This window comes from Euprymna scolopes, chromosome 43 (assembly GCF_053919585.1).
Source record: "Euprymna scolopes isolate OS-2025 chromosome 43, ASM5391958v1, whole genome shotgun sequence".
NCBI lineage: Eukaryota > Metazoa > Mollusca > Cephalopoda > Sepiida > Sepiolidae > Euprymna > Euprymna scolopes.
This window is the reverse complement of record NC_136524.1, coordinates 52679946-52707531: the sequence shown is the minus strand read 5'-3', so window position 1 is coordinate 52707531 and position 27586 is coordinate 52679946. Positions and strand designations below refer to the sequence as shown.

Sequence of the window (27586 nt, the reverse complement as noted above, 5' to 3'; positions counted from 1 at the left end):
TTGTCATGGCAATAAATCATTATCCACCTGATTTTTGGAGTAACTTCCAAGTAGGTTATTCTATCAGCAGGTGCATAATACTAGGATTGGTACATTGCATTCATTAAATTGAATCTAGGCCATGCAGTAGTTTCTGGTGACATGTTAATGGGGACTGCTGCAACTTTCCTTTCTTCAATGGTTTACAAAGAAAATCTTTCTTCTTTAATCTCCTTTACTCTCTTTCTCCCTCTCTCTGTTTGTCCTGGTCTGAACAAGTCTGTTGACCTCTTCCACAAATTCTCCAACCTCAACATGAACAATCTCAAACAACGCAAACGTAATCCTAGAACCTCAACTTTCAACATGAACCACGTTTCCTCTGCATATATCAGAGGTCTGCGTTCCAACCTTTCAGATGTGGAAGTCCAATTACAGGAGACCAAACTTGACCTATTGTTCTCGTATGAAACTGGCATTGGCTTATTTCGTGAGATGATTTCATGATTAAAAGTTACCCAAACATGACATTCAAACCTGACCACCAAGATCGTTAGGACCATAGAATATGTATATATATTAGTTATGGCTTTCCCTGCGGCAGGAACATGTCCTAAATTGCCTTAGATGCGCTTTCAAGTAGTGCTTACTGGAAGCACGATATTCATATTTGTCTGCTGTCATCCCCATCATAGTGAAGTTATTACCTTTGAGAGCATCTCTGAGAAAATTGACCCTATCGTCTTAGTTCATCCTTCTGCTAAGATTCACACTTGTGTAGATTTCAGTGTTCATAATATTGAATGACACTCAAACAAAATAAATGATGTGAGGAGGTTTTGTCATGATTTCTCCATAGCTTACAACCTAACAGGTTGTTGATAAACTCATTTACATATCTGATGCTGACGGACGATTTGCAAGTTTTCTTGGTCTGTTTCTGACAACTTGCCCTGGGCTGTGCTCATTTACCATTCTGTCTCTGCTGGGATCTTTCAGTCACTCACTTTTCATAAGATGAAAAAAAACAAACTCCAACAAGACATCTGATGTCCCTCTCCGTCGCACAGCGTATTAATACTCGATGGCTGCCTGGGACCAGTTTAAATCGTTCGTATAAAAAATACTCCTACTTTCCATGTTTATAAATAATGTGTCTTCTTTTGCATCCAATTTAGCTGCATTGGTTAACCATTCGTATAGAGAGCTTCATACCCTCTAAAAAAAATTCCAACAGAAACCAAATAACTGTACACCACAGAATGTGCAGCTGCTATTTTTTTTATTTATTTATTTTTTCTTTTTACATAGGCATCACCACTTATCAAGGCCCAGAGGCCACTCGAGGATAAGGGTTAAGAGTGTACAGTATTCAATTGGACAATACAGTAATCGTTAATAATGGAAATTCAGTAAATTTGTTCACTTGAGTGGAATGGCTCATCAAGAACTTGTTTACGTGGAACGGCTCATCAAGAACTTGTTTCCAAGACAACCATAGAAATCATTATTTCAATTGCTTTCAACAAAATAGATGTTTTGAAAGTCAGGATTGCCAGCAACCACTACAAAAGGTTGCAGGAAATGCAAAAATTATATGCCAAATCTCTTAAGTCTAAAGTAGTTGAGCAGAGGCTTGTTTCACACAAGGTTTTGTAAATAACAATCCTGAACAGATGCTTGACAACTATCTCAACCATCATCAATGGACCTGAGATGATTTTGTAAGCATCCAACAAAGCCAAGTTTTTTTGCTAAGAATTTTGCATCAAACTCCATCCTTTGCGATCATGTTCACTTATTTTCCAAATTTTCCCTGTAACTGAAAATACTCTGAGTGACATTCATATACTTATCCTGGATGTTCCCAAACTTATCAGGAACCTTGATGCCAGCAAAACAACTGACCCTAACATCTCAATCACAGTGCTTTTAAAAGCTGCAACTGGAACTAACTCCTATTATTACAAAGCTGTTCAAATGTTACTTAAAACAGAAATGTTTCTCAATGCTCTGGAAATATTCGTCAGTCTGCCTTGTATTTAAAAATACTGGAAATCAGTCTTCTGCATCTCAGTACAGATAAACTAGTGTGCATCACGAGTAAGTTGCTTGAATCTGTGATACATCAAAAAGTTGTCAATCACCTCAGCAAAAGCAGCCTACTCAATGACAAGCGATATTATTTTCATCATGCGGGATTAACAACTGATGGGCTGACTGTAATGTCACACAGGATCAGTAAATCCATTGACAGGAGTTTTGTTTCTAGAGAAATAGCTCTTGACATATCAAAGGCCTTTGATAGGGTTGGCATAAAGGTTTACTTAACAAAATTTCTAGCTATGGAATATCTGAAAATGTCTCAATCGTGGAATCTGATTGGTTCATTATAGTAGTAGTCATTGAAAGCCAGGAGTCTGATGTTCATAGAATCTATTCCATGCTCAGGTACCTTCATGTGAAATTTAAAAAAAATTGGTTCAGCCGTTTCCAAATTCATAGTGAACGAAGACACACACACACACAAACGTAAAGTCGAGAGAAGTTATCATCCTTGCTCCATCCACATTAAAACAACATGGACTAAACAAAAACCCATTTTAAGATCATTCATAAACAGTTATGCAAATGACACAGCCGTCTATGGCAACACTTTGAAGAACAGCAAAGGTCTTTCTGATTCTCCCGCGTCTGACCTTGAGTATGTGGTATGTGGGGAAAAACAGTGGCTTGTTGTTAATGTCAATGTGTCCAAAACTAAGCTGTTTTTTTTTCTCTCTCTTTTCACTGTCAACGTTCTGTTCTTTACTTGGTACAAATTGAAATGAATGTTTCCTGTCTTGTAAAATCCTCCTACTTCGACAAGCTTCTGGAACTAAAATGAAATGAAAGACTTGCATTAAATCCATTACCAAGGTCACTACAAAAGTGATTGTAGTATTTTGCCCCTTTAGAAAGCCTCTCTCACCTCTGATGCAATCCTCTACAGTTTAAGATGGAGTATTGTTGCCAAATGTGGGAGGGTGCTGCTCAGAGCATCCTTTCCTGCCTCGATAATGTACAAAACTGAATTTGAAATCTATTTTGTAGTAGACAAAGTGCACGAATTCTACAGTTGTAAGTTTTCTTTTCATTATTGGTGCCCCTGACAAAAACAAAAGGAGGGCGGATCTATAAATTCACTCTTGTCCATTCATCTGTCTGCACTTTTCTCAATAACTATGCCTTGGAATTTTTTAAAATTTTGCACAAACATTAAACACGATATGAGTAAAAAAAAGTAACAGAACAAATTTTTCGGAAAAACTTTGGTTGCACCGCTAGGGGTGCCTGTTGGGTTAAAATGGCTAAAATTGACACTTTTTAGCTTATTAAAAAAAAATTGATGCCTTGGAATTTTATAAAACTTTGTTGTTAGTCTTTCTCTGCTCTATCTTTAGTTTCATGAGCTTCACTCTGTGGTGTCCCCCACTCTAAAACATTCAAAACAAAAAGTAGTCTAGTTACAGCTATTGTAAATAATTTTCCTTTCTCCTTCTGTGTACCTAAAACTAAATGGAGCTTCCATGGATAGCTTCTTTCCGAGAACACAATAACATGGGCTGCTTCCCAGCTGACTACAATGTTGTTTTTTATGTCCAATGTTTAATAGATTCTAGTTAAACTATTAAGTAAATCAAATTCTGCTCACTTTCTGTCACCATTAGCAATCATCAATGATTGACCATACAGTTGACACTCATTAACCACTGTCCTCGAATAGTCTTGAGCCTTGATAAGTAATGACTGCTTAGTAAAAAAGACAAAAAAACTAAAAATAAAAACTGGTAGAGGAAAGAAACACCTGGAGGTATAACACTGAGGAAGGGTAAAGGAGTCATTAACCCTTATCCTCGAGTGGCCTCCTGGCCTTGATAAGTGGTGACTCCTTTGTCAAAAAAAAAAAGAAAAAAGGAGAGTATTAGTAACTGGACAGAGGTATAAAAAAAAAGGAAAAGGAGGGGAATGACAATTGCTATTGGTGGCCTATGGCTCCTCTTGGAACAAAAGGGGCTTAAATGAAAGGAAATTATTATGCAAGTAATTCTATGAAGGTTTGAAATTACATTTAAAACGATGTGTATTACCTTTTGGTAATAACAAAGAAAGGGATGCCAAAGTGTTTTGATTGGTCAAACATTTTATTGGAGAAATGTGAGGAGAAAAAAATGTTAAATGCTTCAGAATTTGTGAAGAGGTGAAGAAGTTCAGATACAACAACAAAAAAAAATTGAATTTGTTTTATTTTTATTTTAGTCAATTTTGTTTTCTTTTTTTATTCATTTTTTTTTATTTTTACATTTGATACGAAATCCTACATCAGTAAAAGGGGATATAAAACAAAAAGAGAAAAGAAAAAATAACTATAAGAGAATCTCTTAAACAAAGATGCTCTCTCTCCCTCTTTTTGTCTTTTCCTCTCTGCCTCATCTCTATCTCTCATCTGTATATATGAAGGCAAACCTTTATGTTAGTCTAAAAAAATAAATAAATAAAAATAAACTATGCAAATAAGAACAGAATTTTCAGAGAAGAATAAACTTAAACTCTTGTGCTCAAAAAAAAAAAAAAATGTAAACTGGTAATGCTGCACACATTACATAATCTTGTAGAGCTTGAACATTTTCAACCAGGACCTGCATAAATTCCATTATGAATAGGTGTGCCTTTTCAACCAAGACCTGTATAAATTACCCAAGAGATTTTTCTTTTGCAATCTTAATAGGAAATTGTAGCCATTACAAGACTAATTTTTATCTCGATAGTTCGAATTGAATTATCCCTTCCTTATTTAACAAACATGGCAGATCGAAACATCATGTAGAGCTTCCTCATAAAATTTCATTTTTTTTTTTTGGTAAAAACAAACTACTTGATTAATTTATATGATTTTTGGGATATGACATCTTTGTTTTGTGTCAAGTACGCACACCATAAAGTTTTTTTTTTAAAGATTTTTCTGCATTGTTGTTTTGAAAATAAGTTTAATTTTAAATAAGCACCGATATTAGGTGCTTATTTAAAATTAAACCTATTTTCAAAACATTAATTTCTCTTAAATGTTTCATGCGATAGATGCCAACAAATTATATTACTATTATTTCTTAATTCAGCCAATTAATTCTTTAAATGTTTTATACTAGGGTTATTTTTAACTTGATTAGGTAATTTGTTACAAAAATATACTACTTTATTAGTAGCAAAATGTAAGTGTGTGTGAGATTTAGTTTGTGAAATCTTTCTTGCCAATAAATTTCTATTGAGGAAAAATTTTAAAATGTGTGTCGCATATTTAGAAAGTCTATTCTCTATCTCTACAAATCTACTATAACACCATGTATGGAATACTGTTGCCAAATTTGGGCTGGTGAATCTGTGTCCCATTTGAAGGTTGGTAATAAACTGCAGAAACGTATCTGTAATTTGATTGGCCCCACACTATCTTCTTCACTGCAACCTCTCTCTCAGAGACATGATGTTGCTAGTCTCAATCTTGATTCGGTATATTATGTTTCTTGGAGTCCATTGCTCTTTCTGCTTCTTGTAAAATCAGTTCTTTCTATGGCTCTAAACACTTTCCCACACATGACTCTATTCTCTATCCCTTAAAATCTACTACAAGACCATGTATGAAGTACTGTTGCCAAATTTGGGCTGGTGAATCTGTGTCCCATTTGAAGGTTCCTGATAAATTGCAGAAATTTGTAAATTGGTTGGTATCCACCTTTCTTCTCCACTTCAACGTCTCTCTCACAGACGTGATGTTGCTAGTCTCAGTCTTTTCTACAAATACTGTTATGACATGTGTTCTACAGAATTGTCTGATATATTCCCTGCTTCCTTTGTTCCAGCTCGTTGGTCTAGTGTTTTCCATCAATTTACTGTTTTTCATATTTCATTTTAATATAGTTTTTTAGTTCCAGTATCTTCTCTCCAAGGATTGCAAGGTTATGAAACCCTTTTCTTGCTCACTTTTCTTATGTTTTCGAGACTAAGGTCAATAGGCATCTCCTATCATTTTTGATAATCATTTTTCATTCTTGTTAACTCCTTACGTCAAGTGGCTTCATGACGTTTGGATTGATTTTTTTTTTATATACACACACACACACACACACACACACACACACACACACACACTTTTTTCAAGGTCAGAATCAAATGCAGCTTATTATTTCTGTAAAGTAGCCAAACCTAACGCTTTCGACCTATTTTTTTTTTTTTTTTTTTTTTGATCCTTTATACCATTTTTATCAGTTTAGTCTAATGTCATGATTAGATTCCCCTTTCTAACTTCAGACAAGGAAATTACGTATACTGTCAAATTTGTATCGATGTTTCTTTGTTTTTGTATAGTTTAACATCCACATCGCTTAACCAATCATCATTAACCTTAATAAAAAAAAAATATCAATCATGGTCTAGAACTGATTTAAATTTCGGATATCTAAATCAAACTAGCCCGGGTGTTTGGAGTTTTTTTTTGTTTTTTGTTTTTTACATAAGAATCACCACTTATCAACAGTAGTCAATTGGACAATATAGTAATCGTTAGTAGTGGAAATTCGGTGAATTTGTTAACTTAAGTGGAACGGCTCATCAAGAACTTGTTTACATTGGACTTGAAGATAATCGGATTGTAGTCTGCTGGAAAGCAGGAAAACGGAAGAGTTCCACAGGCGTTCACTTCTAAGAAAGAAGCTTTGTTCATGGAATCTACGTTTAGGTTTAGGCATAGATAAAGAGTGAGGGGAATTATTGATAGTGTTTCACCTAGACGAGTGTTTCTAGTGAAAGTTTGGCGAGGGGGGACCATAGATTAAAGCTCAGTCGAGCACTTGCCATGAAAATAACGATAAAGCAGAGACAAACTTGCAACATCTCTTTTGTGAGATAGAGGTTGCAGCGAAGAGAAAAGGACATCTCCTACGAGGCTACAAAGTCTATTTTGAACTCTATCAAGGCAGGACAAGTCCTTTCTAGTAGCTCCTGCTCAGATGTGGCAACAGTACTCCATCCTTTGACATACCTGGCTCTTATATAGATAGAGAATTGCATCAACAGTGAGATATCTACTGGGTCGATAGGAGGATCCCACCATTTTTCCAGCGGCTTTGGCAATGGACTTAATGTATGTGTTCCATTTCAGATCAGGAGTAAAAGTCAAGCCCAGAAACTTGTTATAACATGGCACCTCCCGAAGATGAGAGCCATTCATTTCAATTAATGCCAGATGGGGACAAAACGTTGATGATGTAAAGATAGAAGCTTGGTTTTAGATGCATTAAAAGTAACCAGCCATTCCTTTCCCTATTGTACCACGCGCTCAAGATCAGAGGAGAGAGAATCGGAGAGAACTTGATCGTTTACTGTTTTAGATGTGCTACCATAAACGGTAGTGTCATCAGCATAAATGTCTATGAATGATGTAAGGATGTGGTTTGGAAGATCATTAATGTAGATCAGGAAAAGAGTTGGGCCCAAGATGGACCCTTGAGGGACTCCAGCATTAATACTGTGAGCTTCTGATTTTTTATTTTTGTTTGGCAAAAAAGGGGAGGAGGTAGTAAGCAGGTAGACTCGAACCCATACCGCGAAGGAGGAAAAGAAAGTGAGAAAAAAAAGTGACATCTTTGCTGTTGCGCCCATTGCCAAACCAGAAGTGACGAAGGTTTAAATTAAGGCTGGTCAATCGAAAAGAGGGGATGACTTTCGAAAATATCAACGAAAAAGTTACCCCTCTCTGTAGAAAAGTGCTCAGTTGAGGGTGAAGGAATTAATGTTTTTAGGCAATTTTTCGGTATTTGCTCTTGTACCGTGTCTTTTCACTGGAGTTCTTTGAAATCATGTCAGGTCGTATTGATAGTGTTGTTAAGGATTGCGGCAGGTCATGTGGATTGAAATTATTTGGGACTGTGCTGAGTTGTGTCGATGGTATTTTCCATGTTGTCGTGTAGTCGGAGGTATGTCCAGCTAATTTGGCGGGTGTTGCAGTGGTACTGCTACATGTGATAACCTTTTCGACCTTTATCACTTGTGAATAATCTTTTCAAATACTGTATTCATAGTAATAAGCAAATACTGTCTACACAAAAGAGCAAACAGGTATTTGTTTGCTGCATTTGCATAACTATTTTTTTTAAACAGTTTTTAATTAATTAGCCTGGGTGCCTGGCGTTGCCCGGGTGTTTATAGGCATGTGTTGTAGTAGGCAGGCAGGCTCGAACCCATAACGCGAAGGCAGAAAAGAAAGTGACAAAAAAAAAAAAAAAACTATGTAATGCATTAACTGCTGCACCCATCGCCAAACCAGAACTAATGAAGGTTTAAATTAAGGCTAGTCAATTGAAAAGAGAGGATGACTTTCGAAAGTATTGGCGAAAAAAGAGACCCTTCCATGTAGAAAAGTGCCCAGTTGAGGATAAAGGAATTCATTTTTCGATATTTGTCGTCCAAAGTATCGAGCTTCAAAATGATACCGATCTTGTGAAAATCTGTCGCTTCTGTCAAAAGATTTTTTGAGACTTACAAACATACATGCATACATTTAAACAGATTTTTGCCCTTTATATTATAGATGCTTTGGTGGTTTAATTACTTTCCGATATACATGGAATAGTTTTCTTGCAATTAACTGTAACTAATTAAATGATTTAATAAAAAAAAAATACAGAAATATTTTTAAAAAAAAACAAAAAAAACTTAAAATTAAACTAACATCTCTTACCACTGCTTTTAATGTTGATGCCTAATAAGATGAATGAACATGCATTCAATTAAAAAAAGACGTTTTTTTTTGTCAAATGTTAGCAAGATTTTATGTGAACTATCTCGAACCTTATAACAAATAATGTCATTAAGACATGCATTCAGAAGAAAACTATGTAGAAAACTCTGATGTAGAAACCTACGGATTACTATATACTGTCCTGTGGCAGTCATCTGTACTACAAAGGTTAGCAGTAATATACACACACACACACACACACACACACATAATGATTGTCAGATTTTGTCAGATGAGTGCCACGCCCTCAGTCACTGAAAGTCCATGTGCCCAGAGATGTCTTTTCAGTTCTACCAGCGACTTGCACACCCTCAAGCAGACATGACACAGAAGACGGTCATCAGTTTGGATGAATTCAACAGCAACAGAACTCGTATCATTGTGCGCTTTCACGTGATTGACAAAATTTGCCTTGGATAACAGAGCTCGGTCACACACCTCACAGATCCAAAGGTCTCCATGATTAGGCAGCAAGGTTTTGTGTTTCCTACATGCTCTCTTGAGCTTCGTTTGATATATCTTGGCTGCTTCAAAGTGTTCTGAACCCCCGTATATCAGTACCCTCTATTGCTTGCGATCATACGATAGGGACTCCCAACTGCCAACAGGAATATGAAAGTTCACTAGACTCTCCTTGATGCTATCATGAAAACGTTTTTTGGGCTTGTCCTGGAGTCTTTTGCCAACAAGGAGCTCACCATAGAACAACTGTTTTGGAAGTCAATAGTCATCAAGCTGGACAAAATAACGTACTTAACGCATCTGGTTCTTAATAACAATGGTAGTAATACTGGTTGTCTTGGCCTTATTTAAGACATGTATCAGGGACAAAACTATCCCACTTTAAACTACGAATGTGTCTAAGGCAGTGCTGATGAAACCTTTTGAGCTAGTCTACATATGACTGGTACAAGGTCCATGTTTTAGGGGCACAGAGTAGGAATGGCAGTACACATGTTTGATATACTGACATTTTAGTTGTCAGAGTTAGATCGTCGTCAGACCAGACTCTTGTAACCTTCTAAATGCGTCTGATGCCTTGTTGATTCTGTCTTATTTCTGCATCAAGAGTGCCGTCATTTGATAAGGTACTACGAAGGTAAACAAAATTTTTACGACTTCAAGGTGCTTTCCATAAACCAAGATATCAGGTTCCACATACAGATCACCAGAAGTTAGTTTTCTTAATGCTAACTGTCAGTCCGAAGCAGGTACAAGCATTCATGAAGAGATCCATCATTATAATTGCATATGAAATGGGGAGTGTGTCACCAGGTCAGCATCATCAGCATACAATAGCTCCCTAGCAAACACATCACTAACAAGTGTTTTGGCTTGGAATCTTCTGAGGTTGAACACTTTTCCAGTCGTTCGGAATCTAATATAAACACCCATATCGCAATCGTGGAAACCATACCAGAGCACAGCAGTCAGATAGAGCGAAAACAATGTTGGTGCAGCTATATCACCCTGCTTCACACCATTATCAATGGGGAATTCTTCCGATAGCCGACCATTAAAGTCAACGTGACCCTTCATGTTATGATGAAGTTGCTTGAACTTTTCTGTCAAAGCAGGTGTACAGCCAAATTTTCCCAACACTTTCCAAAGAGCCTCACAGTTGACTGTGTCAAATGCCTTGGTTAAGTCCACAAATACCTGGTAAAGAGGCATACGCTGCTCAATACACTTTTCTAAAAGCTGCCTACCAGAGAACATCATATATACAGTCCCTCGTTCACCTCTAAAACTAGACTGGGATTCCGGAAGGATATCAGGATCAATATACTTCCCAAATTGGTTTAGTAAGAGCTATGCAAATACCTTTCCAACCGCACTCAGCAGTGAGATACCTCGATAATTTCCACAATTAGACCTTGCATCCTTTCCTTTGTACAACATAACCAAAATGGCATCCATCCAGTCTTGGGCAACCGGTTCACCCTGCCATACAGATAATATCAAAGAGTGGACCACACAATGTACATTGACACCACCATGTTTCAGCAGCTCAACAGGAGTGTAATCCAGCCCAGGAGCTTTGTTCGAGTTTATCTGTTTTATGCAGTCAACTGTTTCCACGAGAGTCGATTCAGCATCAACTTCTAGATGAAAGGAATACTGAGGGATACTTTTTATTGCAGCAACATCAACATTAGTTGGGTTGTGAAAAAGATCATGAAAGTGTTCATGCCATCGATGCATAATTTTATCTGAGGTTTTCAATAAGGTTCTCCCATCCTTTGCCAGGAGTTGTGTAGGTGAAGAGGATTTTGGACCGTACTCCTGACGAAGCAAAGCATAAAATGTCTTAACATCTCTATGATCATATGCAGTCTGTATCTCGCTGGAGAGGCTAGACCACTATTTATTTTTTATTTGGCGCACACAACACTGAATCTGACTCCATACAGAAGAGAAGTGGGTAGTGAAAGCTGGCCTGTTCAGAGGTGAAATGTTGAGAAGTTTCAAAATGAGCTTACCGCTTTCTATCAATTTGAGGGTTAATTTGATTGAAATTATCAGCAAACCAATCTCTATGTCTGGGAACCTTCAATCCAAGAGCTTCAACACCTTTTTGGTATATTGTATCTCTTACTGTCTCCCAATCACAATCTGAGAAATCCACCTGATTAAAAACAGATTTCAAGGAACTTTATTCGACTGGATCCTTCAATTTGGAAACATCAATAGTCTTAGACACTTTAACTCCATTGAAACAGTTTTTCTTACAAATTCTAATTTTGAGTTTACCTCTGACCATTAAATGATCAGTACCATAGTTGGCACCATACATTACTCTAGCTTTGTTAAACTTTCCAATGTCATCACGTCTACACAGTATGTAATCAAGTAAATGGCCATGTTCAGACTGGGGATGGAACCAGGTCTCCTTGTTTTTCTGGTGAGAAAAAGTATTGGTGATAATGAGATTTAGTTCACTGCAGAGATGGAAAAACAGCAGACCATTTGAATTGACTCTACCAATGCTATATGGACCCAGCGGAGACCAAGTCTCATTGTCTGATCCAACTTGTGCATTATGATAAAAGGAAATAATATTGTCTTCAAACGAAGTAAAAGTCAGTGCAAAGACAGAAAGAACATTCATGTAGCAACGAGCAGCAAGGGGAATTCTCAATCTCTGTGTACGGTCATTTATACCAACTGTCTGTCAATTAAGGAGTTCTTAACCACAAAGCCCACACCAGTCTCATGCCTCTCCTTTTCAGAACTACCAAACCAGAAGATCGTGTAGCCTGACTCTCGCTCAACTAGTTGATCCTCATGTGCGAAACGTGTCTCAGAGAGTGCAGCAATGTGTACATTGTATCTTTGCAATTCCTGAGCGAAAATTGCAATCTTCCATTCTAGTATTTTACCATTGTTAATAAGTGTTCGCACATTCCAGCAACAGAGCTAGAGTGGGTGTTGTTTAGCACAATATTTTCTTTTTTTTTTTTTTTTTACTTGGGGGTCACCACTTATCAAGGCCCGAAGGCCACTCAGGGATAAGGGTTACTGCGTGTACAGTAATCTATGAGATAGTATTGTAGTAATCATTAGTATTGGGGGTTTTGATAGAGTGTCTTACTGAAGGGGACGGTTTGTCAGGAGTTTGTTTATGTTGGACTTGAAGACGTCCAAGTTGTAGTCAGGTGGGAAACAGGCAAGCGGCAGAAAATTCCACTGGCATGCAGTTCTAAGAAAGAAGCTTTGCTCATGGAATCTTCGTTTGGATTTAGGCACAGATAAAAAGTGGGGAAAATTATTGACAGTAGTTTCAGGCAGACGGGTGTTTCTCCTGAAAGATTGGAGCTCAGACGAGCACCTGCCATAGAAATAACGATAAGACAAAGACAGGCTCGCAACGTTTCTTCTGTGGGAGAAAGGTTGCAGGGAAGAGAAAAGGGCATCCCCCACTAAACCACGAAGGATAGGCTATTTTTAGCAACTCCTGCCCAGAGGTGGCAGCAGTACTCCATCCTTGGATGTACTTGGCTTTTATACAGATAGAGAATTGCATCACTAGTGAGATATCTTCTGGAGCGATAGAAGGAACCCAACATTTTCCCAGCGTACCTGGCAACAGATTTGATGTACGTGTTCCATTTCAGATCAGGAGTAAAGGTCAAACCCAGAAGCTTGTCAAAACATGGAGCCTCTCCAAGACGAGAGCCATCCATTTCAATTGATGCCAGATGGGGATCAGAGCATTGATGATGTAAAGATAGAAGCTTGGTTTTGGATGCATTAAAAGTAACCAGCCACCTCTTCCCCCATTGTACCACACGCTCAAGATCAGAGGAGAGAGAATTAGAGAGAACTTTGTCATTTACGGCCTTTGATGTGTCACCATAGATGGTCGTGTCATCAGCATAGATGTCAACGAATGATTTAAGTATGTGTTTTGGGAGATCATTGATGTAGATCAGGAAGAGAGTTGGGTACAGGATGGACGCCTGAGGGACTCCAGCATTAATACTCTGGGCCTCTGATTTCTGCCTCTCAACCACTACTCTTATGAACCTATCAGAGAGAAATGATTTTCTGTTTGTGTTCCTACTAATATGGACAGCCGTCAGCCGCAGGTTGCTGACCAACAGGTCAAAGGCAGCTTTGTTTAGGACGCCTTTTTTTTGTCCCCTCCCAAATTCTTGGGTGTACAGTCACAAAAAGCCACACCGAGCACACAACTGCCAGATCAGTTACTACATGTTTCCAGCCTGTCAGGCTTACACACGTCACAACTTTTCCATCGCCACGGGACCTTTTATTTATTTATTTTTTTTGTAGACAAATGTCTTAGGGAGTATCTGTACAAAGATGCTAATACAGAGTTTTAGCTTTGTACAACAGCTAAGTCTCTCTCTCGGTTCAAAATGTTGACATCCAGCAACTAGCAAAAGCAAGATAGCCAGCAACAAGTCAAACTGCAGCCCAACTTAATGCTTGTCTTCCACTTTATGGTCTTTTAAATCAGAGATTTGCTTCTCCTAAAGGGGTTGCCTTCACCACGGCTTACAGGAGCCCTCTCCACCCCAATGATATTCGATCCATGTTTGTGACTTGGGTTGCTGGGCACCAGAGAATCCTCCACACGCCGGTGGGTCATGCATTCCACAGCTGACAGGGCCTAAGCTCCCCTGAAGATTTCTGTCAGAGCTACCTCACCCTTAGTCTTTGATGAAAGGAACCTTGACCTACAAGGTAGTGGAGATCCAGTTATCTGTCACAGAACAGTCTGTGTTGCAGTGGTCACGAAGGGCACGCAGAGTTGATTTGTCTGGAAGAAGCACAGTATGTCACTAAGACAGCAGTTTGCTTTTAGCACGCATCCATACCAGACCTTAACTACATATGCATACATATATACATATGTACATGCACACACATATGCACATACATACAAGCATACACATGTATACAAAAATGCATGCACATACCCATACACATGCACACATATATGCACACACACATGTATATAAATGCATGTACACATACATGCACGTATTCACACACATATATTCATATACATAAAAGCACATACATATGCCCACACATGCACATACATGCATACACGTATGCACATATGTACATGCACACATACATACATGTACACATATGAACATGCATACATATACATAGGCACATATATATACACATGCCAATACACACATACACGCACATATGAATGCATACATACACATGCATGCATACATATGCATACATACCCACATAGACGTACATATACATTCATGTACATACACATGCATGTAGAGATATGCCTGAAGGAACATTTAAAACGGCAGAATTCCTTAATATTCATGACGATGGTGATGATGGGTACAAGTATATTAATTCAAGCATGAATAAATAAAACAATCCAACACATACGATAAGTAGTACAGGCAGTCATGAGTTTCTCTGTTTGTGCAAATTCATTTTTTGCATGTGTGGATAGCATAAAGTAAGATTGAAAAAGTTATGTGCAATGTATCTTGCTACGAGAAAAAATCTATTCAATGATACTCGTACAGTCTAACACTGACTTCTTGTTAGCACCTTTAAAGAAACAACCAGAAGCTGATATGGCACTTTGTCAATTTGTGAGGTAGCAGGCGACCATTTTTAATTGGGAATTAAAATTGTGAGGTAACCAAGACAGAAATTGTGAAATTCGTTTGCTTTAACGCCAGCAAGAAATCTACAAAATTTTGGAAAATAAAAAAATAATAGTTTTATACAGACCCTAACCCTAAAAGAAAATGTAAAAACACTTGTCATTGCTTTTTTTGTTTTTTTTTCCACTCTAACTCTAAGCCTTAACTCTTAAAAATTTGGTAAAATAATGCTTTTTTTTCTTTTTTACCCAAATTCTAACCTAATCCTATCCTAGTTGGTCTGGTTTAAAAGCTATACCAAAACAAAAACAAACAAAACAAAACCAATTTATCAAACAAAACAAAATAATAATTAAAGAAACTTTAACTTGTTGAAATTGTCAGGAAAAAAATAGTAATGGCTGTTATTTTATTATATTTTCTCCATTCAAAAAAAAATTGCTTTTCATAAAATTTAACATACAGTGATTTATTTTCTTGTTTGAAATTATTTCATTATTTTTCCTGTTTGATAATATCGCCTACTTTTGCTTTTGATGCTGGGTCGTCTCCATTTGGTACCTTCTAGCCATTTTAAACAGCTGGAAGGTGCCAAAAAAAAGTTAGCCTTAGAATGGGTCACAAACTATACAAGTATCAAATATTTATGAGGCTAATTCTATTATGATGACTCCTAACATAATTTAAAACCAAGTGTTACGTCTATTAAAAGGTCTGTTGTCCATGTGTATGTTTGTATGTCCAACTAAAAATACAAAACACTATAAAAACAAATACTCACAAAGTTGATATTAATCTGGGCAATCAATATAAATAATATTAAAAAGAAATAGGAAAAATTAATCATTCTTTGACCTTTTGCAGTCAGATTATGTACTAAGGGGAAGTAACTGATTTTTTTAATCAAAAAGTTAATTCCCTTACGAAGTGAAAGTAACTATAGTGTAGTAAGAAATCTACTGAATTGAAATACTGTCAAAAAAATGTATCAAAATGAATTGTAGAACAGTAAGAATTCAATTGAAAAATGTCAGGACGGTATGTATGCAAATGTTTCTTTCTTTTTTTAGGTTGAAGTTTTGATTTTTTTTTTTTAATTTTTAAAAAAATTATTTAAAGTAAAAATATTATTTCTTATTGGTTATTGATAAAAATGTTGGTAATCATTTTACATTGTATCTATAATAAAAATCCCAACTGTCTGTTTAAACATATGTATGTATGTATGTATGTCTGTCTAAAACTTTTGACAGAGGCGACGGATTTTCAGTATCATTTTGAAGCTCGACCCTTTGGATGACAAATATCGGAAAATAGGCTAAAAACATTAATTTCTCCACCCTCACCAGGACACTTTTTAACACTTCTGGTGTGACGATGGGCGCAACAGCAAAGACATCACATTTTTTTTTTTTTTCATGTTCTTTTCTTCCTTTGGGGTACAGGTTCGAGCCTGCCTGCTTGCTACCACTTTTTTTTTTTTTTTAACTCAGCACATCCCTCCAAACACCTGGGCAACGTTGTGCACCTAGGCTAGTTTATATATGAAAGTGAAATTCTAAAAAAATTTTTTTTTAATTACTATTTTGCAAATATTTAACCAGGCTGTTTTATTTAGTCATGTATAAAAAGTTAAATTTGTTTAACCTTTTTCTTTCTTTTTCTTTCCTTTTTTTTTTTTTTTTGTTAAAGTCCGTTTTAAATAAAGGCTCAAAATTTTCCAATAAAGAAATTTCACCTAATACCTCTGCACATAAATAATGCAACAAACCTGATAACAATTTTAATTTTGGTAGAGTAGCGTTGTAAAAAAAAGAAAAAAAAAAAAATACGTTATTTTTTTTTTTTTTTGCTTCTGTTGCGCAAATCAGTCATAAAACTATAAACTACAATTTTAGCCAGGAATTGCATTCTAATTGACAGTTTAAAGCTTTAAACCCACCTTCGAATTATTCACACACACACACACACACACACACACACACACACACACACACACACACACATCTCTCATTTTTCTTTTTCTATAATAATGGTGTAAAAAATATGCCAAAAACGGTTTTACTGTTTAAATCGGGGCCTTCAACATCCAAAAGTGATTTTTAAGCCTTTAAATTAAAAAGATCGGAAGTAATTTCTGTCTGCAATGAAAATTTATAGTCAAAAGTTTAGTAATTTATGTCATTTGCTATTTAGATACACCACTGTAATAGCAATGGATCTTTTTGGTTTTTGTTTTTCTTTAAGAAAGTATTATAGTTTATTACTTTTTCTTTGTTGACATTGGTTTTCGTAATGAAAATTAATTTTACAATAAGACCGACATAGTTTCCTTAATAACCCTGATTCATACTTTTTTCATTGTTCAACTCTTGTCGTGTGTGTTTTTGCACATTACAATTCATACTATAAATTTTCTTAAGTTAGAGAATTTATTTTATTTATTTATTTTTTGAAAGCCACTCGAGGATAAGGGTTAATGAACGTAAGATGGCAGTGTAGTAATCGGTAATCATGTAGATTTGGCAAAATTTTTATTTAAAGAGACAGCTCTCCGGCTTTAATATTATTTACAAAGTTTTAAGAGAATAATTTTGAAATTTAATATTCTGGACTGGTAAGGGTTTGGAAGAAAGACACAACCTGGTATAGTAGAACCCCAGGATAGGCATTAACCAGTTCCGGAGGTTGGGGTTGTAAGTTGAAATCGCTGTATGGCGGGGCCTAAGCAAAATTTTATACAGTACTTATTAAAAATTAGTAACAAAATACAGTATACAATACTCATGTATATAATCAAATGATATTATAAATAACATGGGCCAAGATCAAAGTGTAGTATCTGTTCTAATATTATAAAAGGATATTAAAAAAAAAAATAAAAAAACTACACATCTCCAAGGTGTGTAGATGTAGTCTTATCCCTGCTGAAAATATGCTCTTCTGGGCTAGCTTCTGTTCTCTTCAAACTCTGCAACAAATGCCTTGCCGAATCTTGCTTCCTGGAGAGCTGGAAAAATGCTACTGTGGTACCAGTATTCAAGAACTCTGATAAAAGAATTGCCCCATTAATCTTCTCCCTCTCTTTCTTGAAATCTTTAAATTGTTAATCAATTTAGCGATAATCCATCACCTTGTAAATGCTCAACTTCTTTCTGAGCCACACTATGGATTGAGGCAAGCTCGTTCTACTGCAGAAAATGTAAAGATCATCGCTGAATGAATATACCATGCACGGAATAAGACAGGTGAAGCTGAGGCGGTTAAGGTCTGGTATGAAGGTTTGGACTTTTATTCTTTCTGATATTCATAAACGACCTTCTTTATGAAACTGGTGCTCGAGATGAGTATATTTGCTAATGACACCATGCTCTAAGACAGGAAAAATAAATATACGCATATCTAAAGCAATATCTGGGACCTTAGGAAAGAACCTCAAGTCTGCTTTTCTTTTACAATTATAAGAAACCTTCTCAACTACCGATTATCATTGCTAATAACCCTCTGAGTGTCCGTCAGTGAAACTTCCCAGTGTAACATTCACAGATAACATGAATTGTAAAAAAAAAAAAAATACCCAAGAATGCTGCAAGGAAAGTAGGTTGCCATGACTGCAGTAGACAATTTTTCACACCTGATAGGATCCGTCTTTTACCCGTGAATATATTATTTCTACATCTGGATTTTAGTATCAGCCAATTAATCTCTCCATCTTTGAGTTAAAAAAAGAGTCTTCAATATAATAGGTCCTGTACTGTACACCAAGCTCCAGCCACTGTCCCCTCGCTGCAATGTTGCATCCATGTGACTGTTTTTAAGTACAGGATAGAATGATTGATTTGTCGTCCTAAAGAAAACAACACTACAGTTTTATTTTAAAAACTTTGATTGAAAAAAATCAATTCAGGTAACTTGATTATGAAGTAAAGCTGACATCTATTCAATGTAGCCGCCTTCAGCCTCAATCACTGCCTCGATATGGGTCTGAAACTGGCAGCATGCCTTTTCCACAAGCACTGCCAGGAGATCAGCAAATACTCGGCGGATGGCAGTGATCAGGCTGGCTTTGGTGTTGTGGGGGGATCATATTGGTGGGGTTGTCGACATATTTTTTTTTTTTTTTTTTTACAAGGTGGTCACCACTTATCAAGGCCCGGAAGCCACTCAGGGATAAGAGTTATTGTATGTACAGTACGTTAGTGTGGAGATTTAATAAAGTGTCTACATAAGGGGGCGGTTCATCAGGAATTTGTTTATGTTGGATTTGAAGACATGCAAGTTGTAGTTAGATGGGAAGCAGGCAGACGGAACAGAGTTCCACAGGTGTGCAGTTCTAAGAAAGAAGCTTTGTTCATGGAATCTACGTTTTGATTTAGGCATAGATAAAGAGTGGGGAAAGTTTTTGACAGTGGTTTCAGCTAGACGGGTGTTTTTTATAAAAGATTGGTGAAGAGGGACCAGACATTGGAGTTCAGACGAGCACCTGCCATGGAAATAACGTATGACCAAACAAAGTAGTCCAGTGGGTTTAGGTTGGGGGAGGAGGGTACAAAGTCAAAGCACACCTTCTGAACCCTATCCTGGATCTTTTTAGACTTGTAGGCCGGCGGCCGCCATACTCTTCAGCACATTCAGGTACACTGATGTTGACTTTGAAGCCGACTTTAAAGATGTGAGGTGGCATGATGTGGGCTTCAATTGAAACTAAACTAAAGACTATAACCATGGTTGGAAACTTCGTTGAGTTGTGCCCTCAAGCATTGAACTGTTCGGATTTGTATTTTGAGGGTGATGGCAATGGTCCTGTTGTCATAACTTGGATCGGTTGAGAGCAGGAGTTGTAAAGTGGTGCATCTCTGAATACGTTCGTTGAACATTGTGTCACTTTCAGACATGATAGAAGGTTCCTAACGCTCTTGGGATTTGTCCACAACTGGTCAACTAGTAGATGGTTTGCAAGAAAAAAAGAAAACCGGTTTTCATCAAATGGAAATGGAATCATGTCGTCTTTTCTAGGGCGACAATTTCATCGTTCCAGCCTTACACTGTAAAAGTACTGATGTTTTGTTATTGCTATCTTATATCGATGAGTATATTGGCTTTTTTTTTAACTCTTTTCTCCATTTAACGATTAAGTAATTTCAGTATTATTTGCTTAGCATGTCTCTTTGTACCTTTCTATTTATCTCTTTTCAATTCAACGCATATAAAAAGATACAAAGTCAATAATATGTCTACAGCTAGAGTCACTTTGAAAAGAGTTTGGTCGTAGGTAAGTTATTTCGTTACAACAAAGTGTATGAACGAAAACAAAAATGGGACTGGCAGATATAACACTATTATTGGTGGAACTATTTGTTTTGCATACAAATCATCAGATATAAAATAATATTCCTCTTATTTATAAACTTGCATGGCTTAAGTATTTGCAAAGATTTTGAAATAAAAACAAGAAATTGTTATTTTCTTTTTCTTGCTTCATTAAAAGTCTGGTTGATTTATTTTCATCCGCAATTAATAAATGGAAGGCCTTGAGATTTTTCCTGTATTTTTATCAATTAAAATCAATTGGTTGTAATTTAGAGCATTTCCTTTAATGTCTAATTGCACTGCATCTCCTTTTCGAGTTGTCTGATATAAATCTGTTGTATTTTTTTTTTTTTCATATAAATTGAAAAGTTAAAAATTGATATAAAGATTTACTATGAAAACCTTAACCTTTTCTAAATTTGTTTGGATGCCCAAACAACAACAAAGTATATGCAAACTTTTGGGTCGTAAAATGAAGAACAAACATGTTTTTTTTTTTTTTTTTCAGATTTAAAAAATGAGTATGAAATTCAAGCCATCTTTTTCTCTGTCTCCAACTTCAATAAGGTTCTGGATATGACCTTAGACTATATCCAGTGGTGAGGCCCCAGCTTGCGGGCTTTGGGGAGTGTGGAGCCACCCTTTAATTACCATTGCTCTCAGGTCCACTCTGACCCGGAATGGTAGTACCTGTTAGGGTTCCAACTATAGGTTAAATAGAAACCGACTTGAAAACAACAAATATATTTTATTAAAAAATTTTTCTTCAAAATCTTTGGATTCGGCATTAAATAACCTGAAAAGGGTTGATATGCCGTAAAACAAACAACCAACCAACTTCAATAAAGATCAGATGTGAAGTAAAATGGTTCTCTTTACATATGAGACGTCCATATTGAACATGTTAGCTTGATACTTATATTAACAAGAACAAAGTTTGAAATCAAACATTGGAATTATCATGCAACTTCCTTTGAAGGTGTTCTACTTAAAGTAGATGCAAGTTTCATTAATAGCCTTAGGTGCCCATACTAGGGAATGCCGACGTGCCTGCTTATGCATTTTCTGTAAGCCAAAGTGTGCTAATCCTAATGCACTGGCTTTTCAACTTAATGTTTTCCAATAAATATTTTTTAAACATTTACAAATGGTGACACAATGCAAATATTTATCAGATATGTTGAACTAAATTATTTTTGTTGTTCGTACCAATCATGGATACATCATCGACAATCTGTCTGACAGTGATTTTGTTGTTGTTGTTGTTGTTGTTGTTGGGTTGAAGTATATTCATGTTCAATCGCAGGAAGTCAACCTTCTCAGATTTTGCCTTCTTTTGAAAAGGGATTAGCTTACCATCAATTGCCTGAGGCGTTCCTACCAGGGGATGCCAACATGGCTATTAACGCATTTTCTGTAAGCAAAAGTGCTTTCTAATCCTAATACACTAGCTTTTAAACTTGATACCTGACCTTGTGCCTAACATCTTTGTGAAATAAATAAAATAAGTTTAAATTATTTTTGATTGTGTCAATTGAGGATACGTTCTCGGCAGTTAGTCCAACAGTGACTTTGTGACTGCCAGGTTAAGGTTTGATCCTATTCTTTCTGAAGATTCATCTTCCCAGGCTTCACCTTCTCTTTGAGAAGTTAATTTATTGTTAATCACCTGAGGCATCTCTATCAGTCAATGCCGACAGGGTTGTTCAGGCATTTTTTGAGGGCCAGAGTGCAGAGTGTGCTAATTCTAGTGCACTTGCTTTTCAGCTTAACACCTGACCTTGTACCTAACCTCTTGAAGAGGTAATTATTATTTATGTTTTTGTTTGGCATTAAGACGGTCTTACTTTGCTACCAAGCAGACATAAACATAGCCAAATGTTATTTGAGAATTATAGGCTGTAGATATATCATGCATATATTTTATGTGACTAATTTAATTTAGAAAAAAAAAATAGATAAATAATGCAGAAAGAAAATATGAATCCTAAAAAACATTAAAAAAAAAAAAAAAAGAAAACGTCCTGTAAGTTTTTTTTTTTTTCACTTTTCACGATTTTCTTGTTTCTTTCTATTTAATAAATAAGCCACAAACTTTAAAAAAATACTTCAGATAAGTAATAACTAGTGATGGAACAATTTCGATACAATTACTGATTCTGATTCTGTTCTAAATTCCTGATTCCAAATCTTTTAAATCCTCTAAATATTTAGTTATAGAGTTGTTGCTGCTGTTGTAGTTTTTTTTTTTTTTTTGGGGGGGGGGTCAAATTTCTGTAAAAATAATCATGACATATTTCCATATATTTTAACAAACATAAAAATATACGATATCGATTTTAGTTTTACTGGCAGTTTAAAATCAAATAGAAATTAAGTTTAAAAAATACAATAAAAGGAATCGTTTTTGGCATGAGGGAACAGGCATGATATTTCCGATACCCTAATCCAAAGCCTAACCCTAATATACCCCAAAAAGTTAAATTCAGTTTTTACGATATTTTTGTTTATTACATTGTTAGGTAATTTGCTAGAATAACTTTTTTAATTTAGTAATCAAGTAAAAATGATTTAATTTAATTTTTTTTTTCCGTGCAATAATTTATATGAGTTTCAAATGTATTAAAAAAAACAAAAACAAAAAAAAACACATTGTTAATGACCGTTTTGGTAGAAAAAAACAAAAACCGTCCTCCTCTGCTGTCGGCCTGCTGCTACGAATTCAGAATAGGGGCATGCGAGTGACAAAAAGCAGAATCAGGGGAGACGTCTGCTACAGTAGAACCTTTAATCCCCAAAAAGTAGATTTCTACCTATATTCCTCTGCTGCCTTAGTTTTTTTTTTTATTTTTTATTTATTTAAGAAAAACTGACTTGTGCTAAATCGCCAGCGCTCAACCTCTCTATATTTTTACAATTGCTATTTGTTGAGATTCTGTTTATCTTTTTTTCCTTTTTCTTTTTCTCCTCTAACTTTATCTTTTTCCGGTTTTTCTTTCTCTCTTGCTCTCTCCGTCTAGTCTTGCTTTGCCTTTCCTTGCTTTCCTTTCCCCTTGCATGATAGTTCTCTCTGAAAACTGAAAATGTGTTGATTTTTGTCATACAGGCTAAGACTTCAAACGATTCACATTGTAGGTAGGGGAATAAAATTATTTTTTGTCACGCACACACACACACACACACACACACACACACACACACACACACACATTGCCCCCCCTCTCCCCGTTCTGATGCATTTTTTTTTTTAGCCATTGGCCATTTATATTCTTATAATAAATTGACACATTAGAATTGTATTTCATTAGCATGTTTAATATTAATTTAGTATTCAAGGTGTTTTAAGTAAGTTTCCAGACTTTTTTTTTGTAGATGTACTTTTATTGATAATACACACATGAAACTCTAGTCCTCTTCGAAGTAATCTTCTCCGGTTGCAATGCACTTGTTGCACTGTTCCAACAACTTATGGAAGGCCCCATGGAAGTCCTTTTGGGTGAACGTGTCAATGACACTCATCACAGCCTCTTTCATCTCCTCATCTGTCTCATAAGGACAGCCTCTAAGGTTTTCTTTGAGCTTAGAGAATAACCAAAAGTCCCAGGGAGCAAAGTCTGGACTATGGGGAGGGTAAGGAACTGTCTTCATGCCCATCTTCATCAAATAGTCTGTGACAAGCATGGAGTTGTGGACTGGTGCATTCATGCAAATCTTTCACATTTTCAGTTCCTCACAAATAATTGCATGTACAGTTCCCACACTGACAGCAAACTGTGCACTTATTGTCTCTATAGACATACGATGGTCCTTATCCACAAAATTCTGTATTTGGCTAATCAACTCTGGTGTTCTGACTCCCTTACTCCTCCCACACCTCTCATTAACCCGTTATAGACCTCCTGCCTTCCTTGAATCTCAAAACTGATGCTCGATTCATGCAAGATGATCCAAAAGCAGTCTGAATATTCCATACATTTCTGTGGCATATTTTTCAAGTTTGAAACAGAATTTAATTGCATATCGTTTATTTAAAGTCTCCTCACGTCCAGATTACATTTTTGAAATTCACCAGCTGTGACAATCAGGCTTTAGTAGGGTGTATTCCAATTATTGCTGTAGCTGTTCTTTTGAACCTGAAATCATAAAAAATTCTGAGTTATCTCATGAGATATATAGCAATAACATTTAAAAAAAATTTTTTTTTTTTATTACATTTTCACCCCAAACAAGGCACATTGCCACTTTGGTGTAGGGGGCTACTATCAGGGGAAACATCTACTGGGGTACTATGTAGGGATTAGGGCAGTGAGATGTTGGTTCACGTTGCACTTGAACTTATGCATGTCAGTACAGTTGGGGAAGCAGTGACTTGGAATGGAATTCCAAAGTCTAGCAGTTCTGGGGAAGAAACTACTGGAGTAGAAAGATCTTTTACATCTAGGGATCTCTACAGTGTGGGGGTGGGAATTTGCAGCTTGTCGGGTCTGTCGAGGGTGTTCACGTCGTGGGGGCACAAGTGCTTGCAGTTCTTCAGAGCATTCACCATTATAATACTTGTAGAACAGGCAGAGGGATGCAACGTTTCGACGATGGGACAGAGGCTGAAGTTTAGACGCCAGTTTAGGGCCTATCAGATTTGCGACTCTCTTTTGAACCCTGTCAAGGAGCGAGAGACTAGTAGCCGATGCACCAGCCCAAATATGACAGCAATACTCCATACATGGGCGAATAGTGGCCTTATAGAGGTACAGGATACTTTCGGGTGTTAGAAGTTTTCTAGCATGGTAGAGAGAGCCCACCTTCCTTGCAGCGGCCCTGGCAATGCCCTCGATGTAATTGTTCCAACTCATGTTTCCTGTGAACGTTAGGCCAAGGAGCTTGAGAGACGTACTCTCAGATAAAGAGTCGTTGGCCATTGCTATAGGTGGTAGAGAAGGTTTCTTGTAATTATTGAATGAAACCAGTTTTGTCTTGGTGGCATTGAACATACTGAATTTTAAAGAGTCTGTGACGATTTTTAATGCCTGTACAAAACAAATCTGGAAATTTATTGAAGGCACGTCATACATGTTACTTATAACACAGAAAATAATTTAATACGCATTTCCCTCACAACATAGAAGTTAATATACCATGTGACATTGAAAAAGTAGTTCACCAATATGTTTAATATTAATTTAATGTGTATTCCCCATAGCATAGAAAATAATTGACTATCTTCTTTTTTTTTTTCCAACTTTGTCAGAGGAATATCATCAGAATCCTTACAGCACTCCTGGAAGCTTTGGCGTACAAATGCTTCATGCCTACTCAGCGAATTTTGCCAACAGAAAATATAAGACAAAAATGCAAAACTTTTGAAGAAAAGTTGGCGAAGCATAACTTTAGAATTTAAGAATCACATGATTAGCATGAATACGATTGGCAACCAAAATCCTGAGCGGCCTTTTTTTTTCTTTTTTTTTTTTTTTTTTACACAGTGATCACCTCTTATCAAGGCCCGGAAGCCACTCAGGGATAAGGGTTATTGCAAGTACATTATGTTAGTGTGGAGATTTGATGAAGTGTTTACTTAAGGGGGTGGTTCATTAGGAATTTGTTAACATTGGACTTGAAGACATCCAAGTTGTAGTCTGGTGGGAAGCAGGCAGACGGAACAGAGTTCCACAGGCGTGCAGTTCTAAGAAAGAAGCTTTGTTCATGGAATCTACGTTTTGATTTAGGCACAGATATAGAGTGGGGGAAATTTTTCACAGTGGATTCAGCTAGACGGGTGTTTTTCGTGAAAGATTGGCAAGGGGGAACCAGAGATTGGAGTTCAGACGAGCACCTGCCATGGAAATAACGATAAAACAAGGATAGGCTCGCAACGTCTCTTCTGTGGGAGAGAGGTTGCAGGGTAGAGAAAAGGGCATCCCCCACTAAGCCACAAAGTCTATTTTGTACTCTGTCAAGGCAGGATAGGCTATTTTAGCAGCTCCTGCCCAGATATGGCAACAGTATTCCATCCTTGGACGTACTTGGCTTTTATATAGATAGAGAATTGCATCAGTAGTGAGATATCTTCTGGAGCGGTAGAAGGATCCCACCATCTTTCCAGCGACCATGGCAACAGACTTGATGTACATGTTCCATTTCAGTGTGAACAACATCTACGCATACAACATAATGGAATGCTATATAGATAGATGTATATTTCTATGTAGATAGATGTATACTTCTATATAGATAGATGTACACGTACACGTGAAACAATAAACCTACTTTCTTTTCTTAAGACAGATGTTATAGACTCTCTAGTTCTAATTTAAATTCGATTGGTTTGGTACATCTGATCTGGGAGGTTTGAGGACATGCGTTGCATGGAGAGAAATAATATGTGCATAGTATGATGGATGTGTAATGTGCGGATTAAATCTAAACAGTATAAGAAGATGTGTGCAGACTAGGAGATTTCGATTTATCTGGTCACATTAAAAAGAGAGTTATGGGGCTTGTAGCAACTCTTAACCCCAACCCTAACCCGACACAGCTCAGGGGAATAAGACATTTTTATTACGTCACGAGTATGTATATCGTGAATATTTTTCTGTAATTCATATGATTTAGATTCATCGGACTACTGTTCTCACCCCGGGCATCATTTTCACAAGGTTTTGGTCGATGAAACCTCCGATCTTCTAAATGTGTATCTTGTCGAACTGAAGAATGTTTCTGTTGAACTCAGGAATTTGGACAGGATTTCGAATGGAATCCTTTACTTATTTCACGGGGGTAGCATGCTCTCGTCTCCTCAGCCATGACTTACTAGAGGCCTTAAGTAATTTGTGATTGTATTTTTTGATCGCTCACACTGAGAATTGAACCTTCAACCTTCAGGAGAATATCACTTTTACAACTGTTTTTTCAAAGTACTCTAATCACTGCATCACATGGTTGGGGAGCCTTAAACCTATTTTTATTCCTAGTTGTAAATATCACTATTACTAATTATCATTACCATATATATATATATATATATATATATATATATATATAAAAGTGAAATGTGTACATTTCCCTACCAAATAACTCTGCCAACGATTTGACCTTTGAAAACTCTACCAAACTCCTCCACTAATTTTGGGTCTAAGCACTTGAAATTTTAAATGTAGGTTATTTGGACATGGATCAAACTTTTTAATTTGATTTGAGCCCCAAAAAGTAAATGTTAAGTGGTTAAAATTGGGGTCAAAGTTTTAAAAAAATTTGACCTCTGCAGTCTACTAAATTACTCAACCAATTTCTGGTCTAAACATTTGAAATTTTACATAAAGGGTATTCAGAGATAGGGCAAGCTTTT

General features: G+C 36.5%; 1 protein-coding gene across 3 annotated transcripts in view; it reads left to right on the top strand.

Annotated features, from left to right (window-relative positions):
* Positions 1 to 27586, top strand: part of LOC145268348 (calcium uptake protein 3, mitochondrial-like) — a 1295034-nt gene that overhangs the window by 440407 nt on the left and 827041 nt on the right. The gene's annotated exons all lie outside the window — the stretch shown is intronic.